The following is a 14,833-nucleotide window of genomic DNA, read 5'->3' as shown; positions in this document are numbered from 1 at the left end:
CTGGTGCCACAACACTGCAACCCCTCACAGATACTCTAGTTGGAACGCAGAAACGAGCCCTGCTGCAAAGTATTGCATCAAAAATTGTAATTACACGCCCCTGTTAAACAGGGGCTGAAAAATTGGGCCTTAGGCACTGGTGCTGGTGCCACAACACTGCAACCCCTCACAGATACTCTAGTTGGAATGCAGAAACGAGCCCTGCTGCAAAGTATTGCATCAAAAATTGTAATTACATGCCCCTGTTAAACAGGGGCTGAAAAATTGGGCCTTAAGCACTGGTGCTGGTGTCACAACACTGCAACCCCTCACAGATACTCTAGTTGGAACGCAGAAACGAGCCCTGCTGCAAAGTATTGCATCAAAAATTGTAATTACACGCTCCTGTTAAACAGGGGCTGAAAAATTGGGCCTTAGACACTGGTGGTGGCGCCCAGAACCAAAAATGTTCTTACAAGCTATCAGCGTGATCATTGAGGAGGAAGAGGATAATTACTCAAGGATAGTCACTCAGCATCAGCATAGGCAGTCTTTTAAGTGATCTGAAAAAAATTATTCGGTTACATCAGCATCAGGTGCTTGGTAGCTGGTGGTGATCCAAGACTGATTCATTTTTATGAAGGTCAGTCGATTGACCGAGTTGGTGGACAGACGCACCCTGTGATCGGTTACAAAGCCTCCAGCAGCACTGAATGTGCGTTCCAAAAGAACGCTGGATGCAGGACAGGCCAGTAGCTCAATTGCATACTGTGCAAGCTCTGGCCAGTGATCCATCCTCAAGACCCAGTAACCCAGAGGATTTTCGATGGGAAAGGTGTCCAAGTCAGATCTTGCCCCTAGGTATTCCTGCACCATGTAAAACAGACGCTGGCGATGGTTGCTGGAACCGATCATACCTTGGGGCTGCGGACCAAAAAATTGTCTGAACGCATCGGTCAGACGGCCACCTTCTCCACCGCTCCTTCTTTGACTGACTGAAGCCTCAGCAACACGTTGTCCAGAAACAGGAGTTTGTAACCTCCCAGTCTCTGGGAACGCGTTGCACAGACCTTTCTGCAAGGCCTCCCGAAGATGTTTCATCCTCTGCTCCCTCTGCGATGGCAAGATAAGGTCCGCAACCTTACCCTTGTAACGTGGATCAAGGAGGGTTGCCAGCCAGTATTGGTCCTTTTCCTTGATACCACGAATACGGGGATCCTTACGCAGGCTTTGCAGGATCAGGGAGGCCATGCAGCGTAGGTTTGCTGAGGCATTCGGTCCGGAGTCCTCTGGGTCTCTAAGGACGACATGGTCCGCAGCCACCTCTTCCCAGCCACGTACAAGTCCATGTGTTTCTTGGGACTGATCCCTTAAAGACTGCTGCTGATGCTGAGTGCCAGGCTCCACCTCCATACTGACACAATCTTCCTCCTCCTCCTCGTCCTCTTCCTGTGTGATCGGCGGGCATGCAGGAACACTGTCTGGATAAAGGGGGCCTTGAGAGCTAAGGAAGTCCTCCTCTTCCTGCCTCTGTTCTGCCTCAAGTGCCCTGTCCATTATTCCACGCAGCGTGTGCTCCAACAGGTGGACAAGGGGGACAGTGTCACTGATGCATGCACTGTCACTGCTCACCATCCTCGTGGCCTCCACAAATGGTGACAGGACAGTGCATGCATCCCTGATCATGGCCCACTGGCGTGGGGAAAAAAAAACAAGCTCCCCTGACCCTGTCCTGGTGCCATAGTCGCACAGGTACTCATTGATGGCCCTCTGCTGTGTGTGCAGCCGCTGAAGCATGGCCAACGTTGAGTTCCACCTGGTGGGCATGTCACAGATTAGGCGGTTCTTGGGCAGGTTAAACTCCTTTTGGAGGTCTGCCAGCCGAGCACTGGCATTATATGACCGGCGGAGATGCACACAGACTTTCCTGGCCTGCCTCAGGACATCCTGTAAGCCCCGGTACCTGCCCAAGAACCGCTGCACCACCAAGTTAAGGACGTGAGCCAAACAGGGCACATGGGTCATTTGTCCCTGTCGGAGGTCAGAGAGGAGGTTGGTGCCATTGTCGCAAACCACCATTCCTGCCTTAAGTTGGCGTGGCGTCAACCACCTCTGAACCTGCCCCTGCAGAGCTGACAGAACCTCTGCCCCAGTGTGGCTCCTGTCCCCCAAGCACACCAGCTCAAGCACCGCATGGCATCTTTTGGCCTGCGTACTTGCGTAGCCCCTTGAACGGCTACGGAGCACCGCTGGTTCCGAGGACAAAGCACAGGAAGAGGCCATGGAGGAAGAAGAAGAGGAGGGGGTGGAGGAGAGAGGTGTGTCAGAATCATTAGTAGTGGCATTTTGGAGGCGTGGTGGCGGAACAACCTCCAACACTACTGCACCTTGTCCTGCATCCTTCCCAGCTGCCAGCAGAGTCACCCAATGCGCGGTGAAACTTAGGTAACGTCCCTGTCCATGCCTGCTTGACCATGAGTCAGCGGTAATATGCACCTTACCGCTGACCGCCCTGTCCAGCGAGGCATGGACATTGCCTTCCACATGCCGGTAGAGAGCCGGAATCGCCTTCCGTGAAAAAAAAGTGGCATTTGGGTACCTGCCACTGAGGAACCGCACATTCCACAAACTCACGGAAGAGGGCAGAGTCTACCAACTGAAAAGGCAGCAGTTGAAGTGCTAGCAATTTTGCCAAGCTAGTATTCAACCGCTGGGCATGTGGATGGCTGGGAGCGAACTTCTTTCGGCGGTGCAGCAGCTGGGGCAGGGAAATTTGCCTGGTACAATCTGACATCGGTGTACCGAAAGCAGATTGCCCACAAGTACTTGGCTGTGACACACCTAATTCTACACCTTCATTCCTCTCAGTGCAGGTCTCAGAGAGGACTGAAGGTATAGTGGGGTTGGAGATCTCAGCTGATGAGGAGCAAGGAGAGGTCCTCTTTGTTCTTTGGTGTGGGTCTTTTAGATACGCTTGCCAACGAACTGCATGGCAGGTCAACATATGTCTGGTCAAGCATGTGGTACCCAAGCGGGAGATGTTTTGACCATGTGAGATACGCTTGAGACATATGTTGCAAATAGCAGTGGTGCGATCTGATGCACTCGTCTCAAAAAAGGCCCACACCAAAGAACTTTTTGAATAACGCGCAGAGACTGCAGCGCCCTGCACATGTGGAGCTTTGGGGTGTGATGCAGTCGATGTGCTGCCCTTAGGCTGGCCCCTGAGGGCATCCTGCCTCGTTGGTGATGTGCCACCTCCTCCTCCTCCTCTCTCCTATCAGGCACCCACGTTGAGTCAGTGACCTCATCATCCCCTCCCTCCTCATCACTGGAGCAAACCTGGCAGTATGCTGCAGCAGGGGGAGCATGACTGCCAGATTGCTGTCCTTCATGGGCACCCCCTCTGTCCGTGCTCATGTTACTGCCTTCATCGAGCTCAGTATCATCATCAGAGCCTTCCAAACGCTGGGCATCCTCCTGGAGCATGTACCCAACACTGTGGTCAAACAGTTCGAGGGACTCCTCGGGAGGACTTGGTGGGGCTAGGGAAGGAGTCACTGATGACATTGAGCTGAGGGAAGAGGCCGCTGCTTTGCCAGACAAAGTACCCTGAGCATGGGTGAGAGAGGATGAGGAGGATGAGGACGGCATGTTGCAGCTCAACACGGCCAGCTGCCGAAAAAAAGGCCAAGCGTGTCCCACGGCTACGTGCTGATGAGGATGCACCGTCTCCACGACCAGCACTAGACACAGAGCCTGCTTGCCCTCTCTTATTGGCTTGTGACTGTCTGCCTCTCCTTCTTGGCCTTCCAGACATACTAATGGCCTGTAGCTGCACTAAGCTGGGTTATATATATATATATATATATGTACTGATACTGCAGCTAGCAAAATCAACTGCCTGCCTGTAGTATGAGAACACCACCAACCTTCTACAGGTAGCTTTAGCTGAACACTGTGCAGAGCTCACAAAAAAATAACTTGTAGGTTTAGCTGAACACTGTGAGGAGGACGCACCACACTAACTTGTAGTTTTAGCTGAACACTGTGAGCAGGACGCACTGCACTAACTTGTAGCTTTAGATGAACACTGTGCAGAGCTCGCAAAAAAATAACTTGTAGGTTTAGCTGAACACTGTGAGGAGGACACACTGCACTAACTTGTAGCTTTAGATGAACACTGTGCAGAGTTCTCACTACACTAACTTGTAGTTTTAGCTGAACACTGTGAGCAGGACGCACTGCACTAACTTGTAGCTTTAGATGAACACTGTGCAGAGCTCGCAAAAAAATAACTTGTAGGTTTAGCTGAACACTGTGAGGAGGACGCACTGCACTAACTTGTAGCTTTAGATGAACACTGTGCAGAGTTCTCACTACACTAACTTGTAGTTTTAGCTGAACACTGTGAGCAGGACGCACTGCACTAACTTGTAGCTTTAGCTGAAAACTGTGAGGAGGACGCACCACACTAACTTGTAGTTATAGCTGAACACTGTGAGCAGGACGCACTGCACTAACTTGTAGTTTTAGCTGAACACTGTGAGGAGGACGCACCACACTAACTTGTAGTTTTAGCTGAACACTGTGAGGAGGACGTACCACACTAACTTGTAGTTTTAGATGAACACTGTGAGCAGGACGACTGCACTAACTTGTAGTTTTAGCTGAACACTGTGAGGAGGACGCACCACACTAACTTGTAGTTTTAGATGAACACTGTGAGCAGGACGACTGCACTAACTTGTAGTTTTAGCTGAACACTGTGAGGAGGACGCACCACACTAGCTTGTAGTTTTAGCTGAACACTGTGAACAGGACGCACTGCACTAACTTGTATCTTTAGATGAACACTGTGCAGAGCTCGCAAAAAAATAACTTGTAGGTTTAGCTGAACACTGTGAGGAGGACGCACTGTGCTAACTTGTAGTTTTAGCTGAACACCGTGAGGAGGACGCACTGCACTAATTTGTAGCTTTAGATGAACACTGTGCAGAGGTCTCACTACACTAACTTGTAGTTTTAGCTGAACACTGTGAGCAGGACGCACTACACTAACTTGTAGTTTTAGCTGAACACTGTGAGGAGGACGCACCACACTAACTTGTAGTTTTAGCTGAACACTGTGAGCAGGACGCACTGCACTAACTTGTAGCTTTAGATGAACACTGTGCAGAGTTCTCACTACACTAACTTGTAGGTTTAGCTGAACACTGTGAGCAGGACGCACTGCACTAACTTGTAGCTTTAGATGAACACTGTGCAGAGGTCTCACTACACTAACTTGTAGTTTTAGCTGAACACTGTGAGCAGGACGTACTGCACTAACTTGTAGTTTTAGCTGAACACTGTGAGGAGGACGCACCACACTAACTTGTAGTTTTAGCTGAACAATGTGAGCAGGCCGCACTACACTAACTTGTAGTTTTAGCTGAACACTGTGAGCAGGACGCACTGCACTAACTTGTAGCTTTAGATGAACACTGTGCAGAGCTCGCAAAAAAATAACTTGTAGGTTTAGCTGAACACTGTGAGGAGGATGCACTGCACTAACTTGTAGCTTTAGATGAACACTGTGCAGAGGTCTCACTACATTAACTTGTAGTTTTAGCTGAACACTGTGAGCAGGACGCACTGCACTAACTTGTAGTTTTAGCTGAACACTGTGAGGAGGACACACCACACTAACTTGTAGTTTTAGCTGAACACTGTGAGCAGGACGCACTGCACTAACTTGTAGCTTTAGATGAACACTGTGCAGAGCTCGCAAAAAAATAACTTGTAGGTTTAGCTGAACACTGTGAGGAGGACGCACTGCACTAACTTGTAGTTTTAGCTGAACACTGTGAGCAGGACGCACTGCACTAACTTGTAGCTTTAGATGAACACTGTGCAGAGGTCTCACTACACTAACTTGTAGTTTTAGCTGAACACTGTGAGCAGGATGCACTGCACTAACTTGTAGTTTTAGCTGAACGCTGTGAGCAGGACGCACTGCACTAACGGTAAATAGTCTAGCTGCCTGACTGTGGTACTAATAGGATCAAAAGAACACCAGCAATTTTCTTCAGGTAGCTGTAAATACTGTAACAAGACAAGCCTGCCTGTCAGTAAGAAGATAACAGGAACAGATCTAGCTAAACTGAATACAGTGTATGTATATATATGCAACACCTGGGATGCATATATATACACAATACACTGTAAGTGCAGCTAACTCACTGATTGTCCTGCCTAATCTATCTAACTCAAATGAAATGACACTGTCTCTCTCTCTATCTATCTCTCTTTCAACGCCGGAACACACACTACACAGGGCCGCCGTGTAGGCGGCCTTATATAGTGTGGGGCGTGTTCTAAACCCCCTGAACCATAATTGGCCAAAGCCATCCTGGCTTTGGCCAATTACAGCTCTCTCTACCGACGGCGCTGTGATTGGCCAAGCATGCGGGTCATAGTGCATGCTTGGCCAATCATCAGCCAGCAATGCACTGCGATGCCGCAGTGAATTATGGGCCGTGACGCGCCACACGAATTTGGCGCAAACAGCCCATAACGTTCGGAATTCGGCGAACGACCAAACAGCCAATGTTTGAGTCGAACATGGGTTTGACTCGAACGCGAAGCTCATCCCTAGCAGCCATGAATAGTGGGCAGAAGAGCTTCTGTGTACCTCTTCAAGGCTATTCTGACACACTCTTCAGGCCATAGTGGTGGGGTTTGCAGTCTGGAAGAGGATTTTCTATACAGAATGGATTTCTGGCAGTCCTCTCATGTATATTCCCATCAGTAAGACAGGCTGGGCTCCTTAGCCAAGGGAGAAGCCTGTTAGCGGCTAAATGCACTCTTTTAGTAGCAAAATACCTACCCGGTCTGATGACCCTATAGCAGTGATGGTGAACCTTGGCACCCCAGATGTTTTGGAACTACATTTCTCATGATGCTCATGCACTCTGCAGGGTAGTTGAGCATCATGGGAAATGTAATTCCAAAACATCTGGGGTGCCAAGGATCGCCATCACTGCCCTATAGGAATCATATAGATCTTTGTTATGCAGTGATCTCACAGTGTAGGGGAGGTGCAATAGTGACATTTAGTCAAGTATAATAATAAAGTAGCACAGAGACATGAGCAAGAGCATATCTACCTTCTGGTTAAAAGGAAATGCCCTTGATGCAGGGTTTATGGCAATGGGTGTGCTGGCATGCAAAAACTAAACGGAAAATGTGTTTCGCTTAGTTTCGGAGAGATTCGTTATGTTACAAACTTTGTTACGTTATGGAATTCATTTAATTTGGTTTCGGAATTTGTTTAGTTTCATTTCATTTTCGTAAAAATTAGTTTAATTTATTAATTTTCTAACAAATTCCAACTTTTCAGAATGATTAGAATTCGGATTGGTCAAAAAACAATTGACCAATTCGAATTCTGTGTGAAGAAATAGCTGGTTGTTAAGCAGTGGGCTGGGACGGCCAGGATCAGTTTGCGGATGTTGCGACAGCCGGAGGCGAAGGGCGGCCTGGCAGTACTGGACCCATACGGATACTTTCTGGTCTCCCAACTGCAGCAAATGGGAGGTAGTAATAGGCCATGGGAGGAAGGAGTGGGCGGTAGCGTCTTGTGGAACGACACCGGCCATGACAGGATCGCAGAGGCATTAGAGGCAGACTCATATGGTACTAAATGCCCCACAACCCAACTGATGGTTAAGGCTTGGGTACAAGCTAAAAGAACTCTGGGATATACTGGCTTTACGGAATTTTCCCCACTCTGGGATAATAACAACCTCAATGAGCTTAAAAAAATGGGACACTTTGAGGAGTGGGACCGCCAGGGTATCCATTGTCTGGCACAGGTATATAGAGAGGGGAGGTTAAAATCTTTTAAGGAGTTGGTAGAGGAGTATGCAATTTCTAATAGTTCTTTTTACAGGTATTTGCAACTCAGGCATGCCCTAGAGGCACAATTTGGGAAGGATGCGCCAGTGTGGTGCGAAATGACCTCTCTGAGAAAGCTTATTGATGCACATACTATGAAGGGGTTGATTTCTGACATTTACGGATGCCTGAAGGTATCAGCCCAGGGGGGCATGGTGGAAAATAAAAATAGGATCAAATGGGAGGGAGATGTGGGAGCACTGTCCGATGATCAATGGAAGCAGGTTTTGTCGCTGGGGCCTAGGGTCACTCTCTCTCCTTCACAGGTGATGTCTCATTTTTATCTTTCCTATAGGGCATATTACACACCATTGAAATTATTTAAGTGGGGTAAGAGGCCCGACCCAAAGTGCCAGAGATGTGGGGGAGGGTATGGAGACCTGATCCACATGTTTTGGCGATGCCCCAAACTACATATATATTGGAAAGGGGTCGTGGAAAGGATAAATCTGGTGTTTGGGACGTCGTTGAGAGTAGAGGCGAGAGAGTGCCTGTTGGGATTAACGGGGGATAAGGTGGCCTTGAGGGATATACAGACAGCAAGGATCAGATGCCTGTTTCAGGGTAAAAAGCTTATCGCACAGTATTGGCAGAGAAAGGAAGCACCGACGGTTTCAGAATGGGTGAATGCAGTTAGAGAGGTGATTTGCAGAGAGAAATATATATACAAGAAGAGGGGTAACTTTAAGAAATTTGAAAAAATATGGAAAGCATGGCTGGACCTGGAAGGGGTTGGATTGGTAGGAGGGGTGGGTTGTGGATGATCTGGGGAGGGGGGGATGGTTGAATGAATAATAAAATGTTTGGCAAAGTGTATGATGGGGAGTGGATAGGGGGTGGGAGAGTGAATGGGGGGAAAAAGGAAGAAAACTATTCTCGAAGCCTATAGCATAAGGGCGAGTTGAACTGACGCACATTAGAATGATAATAATATAGGGATAGGTATTAATGTGTTTTTTACTTATGATAACATCCCTTGTTCCCTTATTATATGTTTGTTGTAATGGAAATTTTTTTTCAAATAAAAAGACTTTATAAAAAAAAAAAAAAAAGCAGTGGGCTGGGAAGCCAGCCGCCCACGTCCTTAACAACCATGAGTCATCATCTGTCAGAGGGCTTCCCCACTGACAGATGAATGTAAAGATAAAGAATGCCGGCAATTGCCCGGCAATAGAAAAATGTTTAATAAAATGGCGTAAGGTCCCATACCAGGCGCCGGCTTTGAGCCCCCCCCACCCCAAAGCACCTTGTCCCCATGTTGATGGGGACAAGGGCCTCTTCCCGACAACCCTGGCCTGTGGTTGTCGGGGTCAGTGGACGGGGGGCTTATCGGAATCTGGAAGCCCCCTTTGACAAGGGGGCCCCCAGATCCCAACTCCCCCCTATGTGAATGAGTATGGGCACATCGTACCCATACCCATTCACCAAAAAAAAGTGTCAAAAAGTAAGAAACAGGAGAAACATTTTTTGACAAGTCATTTATTAAAAGAAAAAAAATGTCCATCATGACGCCCGCTGACCCGAAAAATAGAAAAATGGCAAAAGATGCTTTGCCTCCTAAGAGGCTATCAGCTCCCTGCTGACGTCACATGATGTCAGAAGAGGGTGATACCACCGGGTGATGTAACTGTGTGGCCCTGCCCCTTGCCTACATAAGAGCTGTCATATCGAAGAGAGGGCAGTCAGTGGGTAGCCTCTTAGGAGGCGAAGCGTTTTTAGCATTTTTTTTTTCGGGTTTGTGGGGGTCAAGATGGACATCGAGGAACACTATTTTTTTTCTTTTCTTTTAGTATAGGACTTGTCAAAAACTGTTTCCTGTGTCTCTTACTTTTAGTTTTTACCCAATACCAATTCACATAGGGGAGGGGGGTCAGGATCAAAGGGGGCTTGTTAAAGGGGACTTCCGGATTCTGATGAGCCCCCCACCCACAGACCCCGACAACCACAGACCTCCTTCTTCAAAGCACCCACCCCCCCATGTTAAGGGCATGGGGTCTGGTATGGTTCAGGAGGGGGGGGCGCTTACTCGCCCCCCCCTTTCCTGACCTGCCAGGCTGCATGCTCAGATAAGGGTCTGGTATGGATTTTTGGGGGGACCCACACCATTTTTAAAAAACTGTTGGTGTGGGATTCCCCTTAAAATCCATACCAGACCCGAAGGCCCTGGTATGGACTGGGGGGACCCTACGCCATTTTTTAAACATTTTTCTATTGCCGGGCAATGCCGGCATTCTTTATCTTTGTATTTATCTGTCAGTGGGGAAGCTCACTGACAGATGAAGACTCATGGCTGATAAAGGACACGGGTGGCCGGCTTCTCGGCCTGCTGCTTAACAAACAGCTATTTTTTCACACAGAATTCGAATCGGTCAAACTTTTTCGACCGATCCGAATTCTAATTGTTCTGAAAAGTTGGAAAAAGGATAAACTAAATTAATTTTAATGGATTTCAACTAAACTCGTTAGTATTCATTACTATTTTTACAACTGAAGACATTTTATTAACACATGAGACTTATGCCTTGAAAGCAAATTTGCGCACTGAGTACAGTCGTTCTTTTCGTTGCTGCTTTTTAGTCCTCAAAGACTCCTCATGTTTGTTCAGCCTGCGCCTTAGAGCCCTGGTCTTCTTTGGCCTCAAATCCAAAGGCTTGTACTTCTTACCTTTGTAAAATTTTCTCAAGTTTTCTTTTTGTGTCTGGTTGATCACAGTTAGAACTCTGGCGATGGACTTGCGAACAACACGAATTTTGGACAGCTTAGAAGCAGCTCCTCCCGTCACCTTAGCAACTCTGAGTTGTGACAGTTCAACCTTGAGGTCATCCAACTGTTTCAATAGCTCTTCCTTCTTCTTACCACACAGGTCTTGAGCCTTAATTTTCGCCATTGTCGTCGCCAGCTGCAACAGGAAAGTATTTAATTCAGAATTTGGGATACATCCGAATCTCCGAATAGCCAAGAATTTGTCTGGATTTGTAATCGGTGGCAGGTAAGGGTTTCTTCTCCTCACACTGGCTGTGAATACCGTAAGGTCAAAAAAGGGAATTGGCTGGTGTGTGGCTGTCAACACTTTAAAGCATTGCACTGGTCCTGTGAACAGAAGTAGGTGGGACTATTACCACATGTATGCAGTCATGTTGATGCCTGGAAATGTATTTTTGCTTGCCATTCATTATATGATGGAAGTCAGTGCAGCTAATTTCTGGTGAAAATTTCCTAGCAAAATGCAACTTCCCTTGCAAAGTGAATAATCTATTTGCCTTTAGTAAATTGACCTCAATGTTTCAGTGCACACAGGAAACTGAAATACTAGTTTTGAGTAAATTTAACCCTTAAGAAAAAAAAAATCTTATAGAAACACTGTCATCTTTCCCATGCAGGACAAAAGTGACAGTGTATCTTCAGAGCCAATGATTCCCATTAAAGGTAACTTGCCTGAGCTCACTTGCCACTCAGGGGGAGTGGGAAAGATTTAAAAGACAACTAAAAGGGATATTGCCATTTTTGCACAAACAGGTTCACATTAATGTTCTATTGGTGTTATTTATATGGCTCAATAATTTTGCAGAGCAGTGAGCGTGTGTTCAGAATATACATTGCTTTATAAAACTGGCATTATGAAAAAATATGTTTGGCAAACAAAACGCATATTTACTGGGTTTGTAAACTATAAAAGGTCACCATTGGAAGATAATTATTTTCCCAGGCCCTCAAAGGTCAATTAATGAGTTAGATCATCATGTAGATTTCTATATCCCATGGGTTATGGTATAGAATGATTTCCCAGCAGTAGTTTGTGTCTCCTCCACTTCTCATGAGACCATGACAAAGGTATCACTCTTCCAGCTGTAATCCCCAGTGGCTTGGTTACTCTAATAAAATGGGGAGCATGGCATCCTTATTACTGTGCCTTTTAATGACCAAAGATGGGAAACTGGGTATTCAGGTGGGGATATCTTGTCAATAACTCCCAGAAACATGTAAGAAGTCAACATGTAATACATTAAGTCAGCACACTTGGAATGCTAAAATACCAGCTTTGAGTGAACCTGGCTCTTAAAGCTTAACTATAGTCCCTCTTTAAAAAACTACAAGCAGGCAGGCTTCTGCAATAAAAGATACTTACCTGGTTGCTTGCTGTCTTATTTGGAATGTACTCTTAGCTGCACAAGAGCAGCTCAGTTTACATTCTGACACAGAACATGTATGCTGGGATTAATTATACTCCTGCGCATACACAGGAGTGACATCATTTTGTGTCAGCCAGTGAAGACTGCCTGGGACTCAGGAACAGCCGGCAAGATACCGGCGCAGGGGTGGAACCTCAGACCATTGAAGGATAGGTAAGTATCAGAGTTTAGCTCCGCTTTAAGGAAAAAAAAACTGCTTGCCACCCGCCCACAGTAGTTTGACTGCAGGTGAGTGGTACAGGCAGGCCAGGCAACGCACCTGTACATGACTGCCTGTCTTCTGGATTGCAGGTTTGGACACAGCACAAGTTTGGCAGCATATTTCAACCAATAGTTTTGGCTGAAATCAGCTCATGAGCTGTGTCCAATCGCAGATAGAGTTCTGTGTTTACAAAAACACAGAACTCTGTGTGCATAGTTACATAGTTACATTATAGGTGAGGTTGAAAAAAGACACAAGTCCATCAAGTCCAACCTATGTGTGTGATTTTATGTCAGGAATAGGAACATAGGAACAGCGATCTGGCTGTTTCTTGCAGGGTGAAAAAATAGCCAGATCAGAAACTAAAAGCAGCACACATTACACTTGTTAGACACGCAGTTAACCACTTACAGACCAGAAGATTTTCCCCCTTAATGACCAGGTAATTTTTAGCGATACGGCACTGTGTCATTTTAACTGACAATTGCGCGGTCATGCGACGCTGTACCCATACAAAATTGTTGTCCTTTTTTCCCCACAAATAGAGCTTTCTTTTGGTGGTATTTGATCTCCTCTACGTTTTTTTTTTTTTGCACTATAAACAAAAAAATTGTGACAATTTTGAAAAAAAAAACTATATTTTTTACTTTTTGCTATAAAAATAATAAATATCCCCCAAAAAAGAAAAAAATTGTCATCAGTTTAGGCCAATATGTATTCTTCTACATATTTTTAGACATGTGCGATCAGTTTCATACGAATCCGAAATACGAATTTTCATGCATACGAATTCTGTACGAAATACGAAGTTTCGTTTACAAATTTCGGATCCAAATTTATAACAAACATTCGTAATTGTTACGAAAAGTTAACAAACCTAAAAGTTTTAAAACCCAGGAAGTGAGCACAGCACAGGGATGGTGGGAGCCCCCCATAATGATAAATTCATCATAACGAAAATTCGTAATTGTTATGAAAAGTTAACAAACCTAAAAGTTAAAACCCCAGGAAGTCAGCACAGCACAGGGATGGTGGGAACCCCTCATAATGGACACAGCAGGTGTACAGACCTGGGAACTCAACACAGGGATGGTGGGAACCCCTCATAATGGACACAGCAGGTGTACAGACCTGGGAACTCAGCACAGGGATGGTGGGAACCCTATGGGAATTTCTATGCTTACGAATTTTATATGAAATACGAAATTTCGGTAACGAATTTCGGAATTTCGGATCCAAATTCCGTTACAACAATAACGTGACTGGTATTTTGTTCACCAATCAGAGGAAGTCAGCACAGCACAGGGATGGTGGGAACCCCTCATAATGATAAATTCATCATAACGAACATTTGTTATTTTTACAAAAAATTAACAAACCTAAAGGTTAAACACCCAGGAAGTCAGCACAGGGATGGTGGGAGCCCCTCATAATGATAAATTCTTTAGAATGAACTTTCGTTATTTTGCGAAAAGTTTATGAATACAACGAAAATTTGTATTTCGTACGAATCTAAATTGAATTTCGGACGGGAATTCCGAAATACGAATTAATTTTTGTACAAAATGGAACGGAACGAAACGAAACAAATTTATTGACAGCGCACATATATACTGCATATACTGCCTTATAGTCAGCTTGCATGCCCTTCATCACCGCTCTTTTCTCTTGCAGCTGACATTGAAATAAACGGTGTTGGAGGAAAGTATGACATCACTCCCTTGATCATATGACAGTGCTTGGGCCTAAGGATTGCCTGCTAGGCTTGAGCACTATCAGAGAGGAGAAGGCCACGTGCTCCCCCATAACAGAGAGTCTAATGCCCCGTACACACGGTCGGACTTTGTTCGGACATTCCGACAACAAAATCCTCGGATTTTTTCCGACGGATGTTGGCTCAAACTTGTTTTGCCTACACACGGTCGCACAAAGTTGTCGGAATTTCCGATCGCCAAGAACGCGGTGACGTCAAGCACGTACGACGAGACTAGAAAAGGCCAGTTCAGAACCAAGCGAGGCACCCTTTGGGCTCCTTTTGCTAATCTCGTGTTAGTAAAAGTTTGGTGAGAGACGATTGGCGCTTTTTCAGACTCGTGGCTTTCAGATCGTTTTCTGCCGTTCAGTTTGTGCTTGTGGGTTTGTATCTGCTCTTCAGTGCGTGCAGTCAGTTCGTATTGGAGTTTTCTGTGCGATCTTGTCCGCTCGTTGCTGTTTTTCAGGTCGCTCTTCACAGGCCTTGCTGTTCTTCAGTGCGTTCTGTTACTTCGTTCTGAGCAGCCGACCGTTTTCTAGCCATGTTGCGTATGCGTACTCCTCGTAGAGTTCGTGCTGTGCAGGGGCTTGGTGTTGGGGTCCTGACCTTGACACAAGTCCAGTCCATGAACAGGGTGGGGAGGAGTTCATGGACCAAGAATTGGTTGCTTCAGCGTGACCAGTTCTGTCATATGCCTTTGCTCCGTGAGATCCGTGAGAATAATCCTGATGATTTCAGGAACTTTCTCAGGATGACGGACCCCGTATT

General features: G+C 46.2%; 1 pseudogene; it reads right to left on the bottom strand.

The window, feature by feature from the left end:
• Positions 1-10,398: 10,398 nt before the first annotated feature.
• LOC141102533 (large ribosomal subunit protein uL29 pseudogene) lies at positions 10,399-10,838 on the bottom strand (annotated as a pseudogene).
• Between the last annotated feature and the right edge of the window lie 3,995 nt (positions 10,839-14,833).

Source organism: Aquarana catesbeiana, linkage group LG07 (assembly GCF_042186555.1).
Source record: "Aquarana catesbeiana isolate 2022-GZ linkage group LG07, ASM4218655v1, whole genome shotgun sequence".
In the NCBI taxonomy this organism is placed as follows: Eukaryota; Metazoa; Chordata; class Amphibia; order Anura; family Ranidae; genus Aquarana; species Aquarana catesbeiana.
Note: the sequence above shows the minus strand (reverse complement) of the source record. Positions and strands in the feature narration are given on the sequence as shown.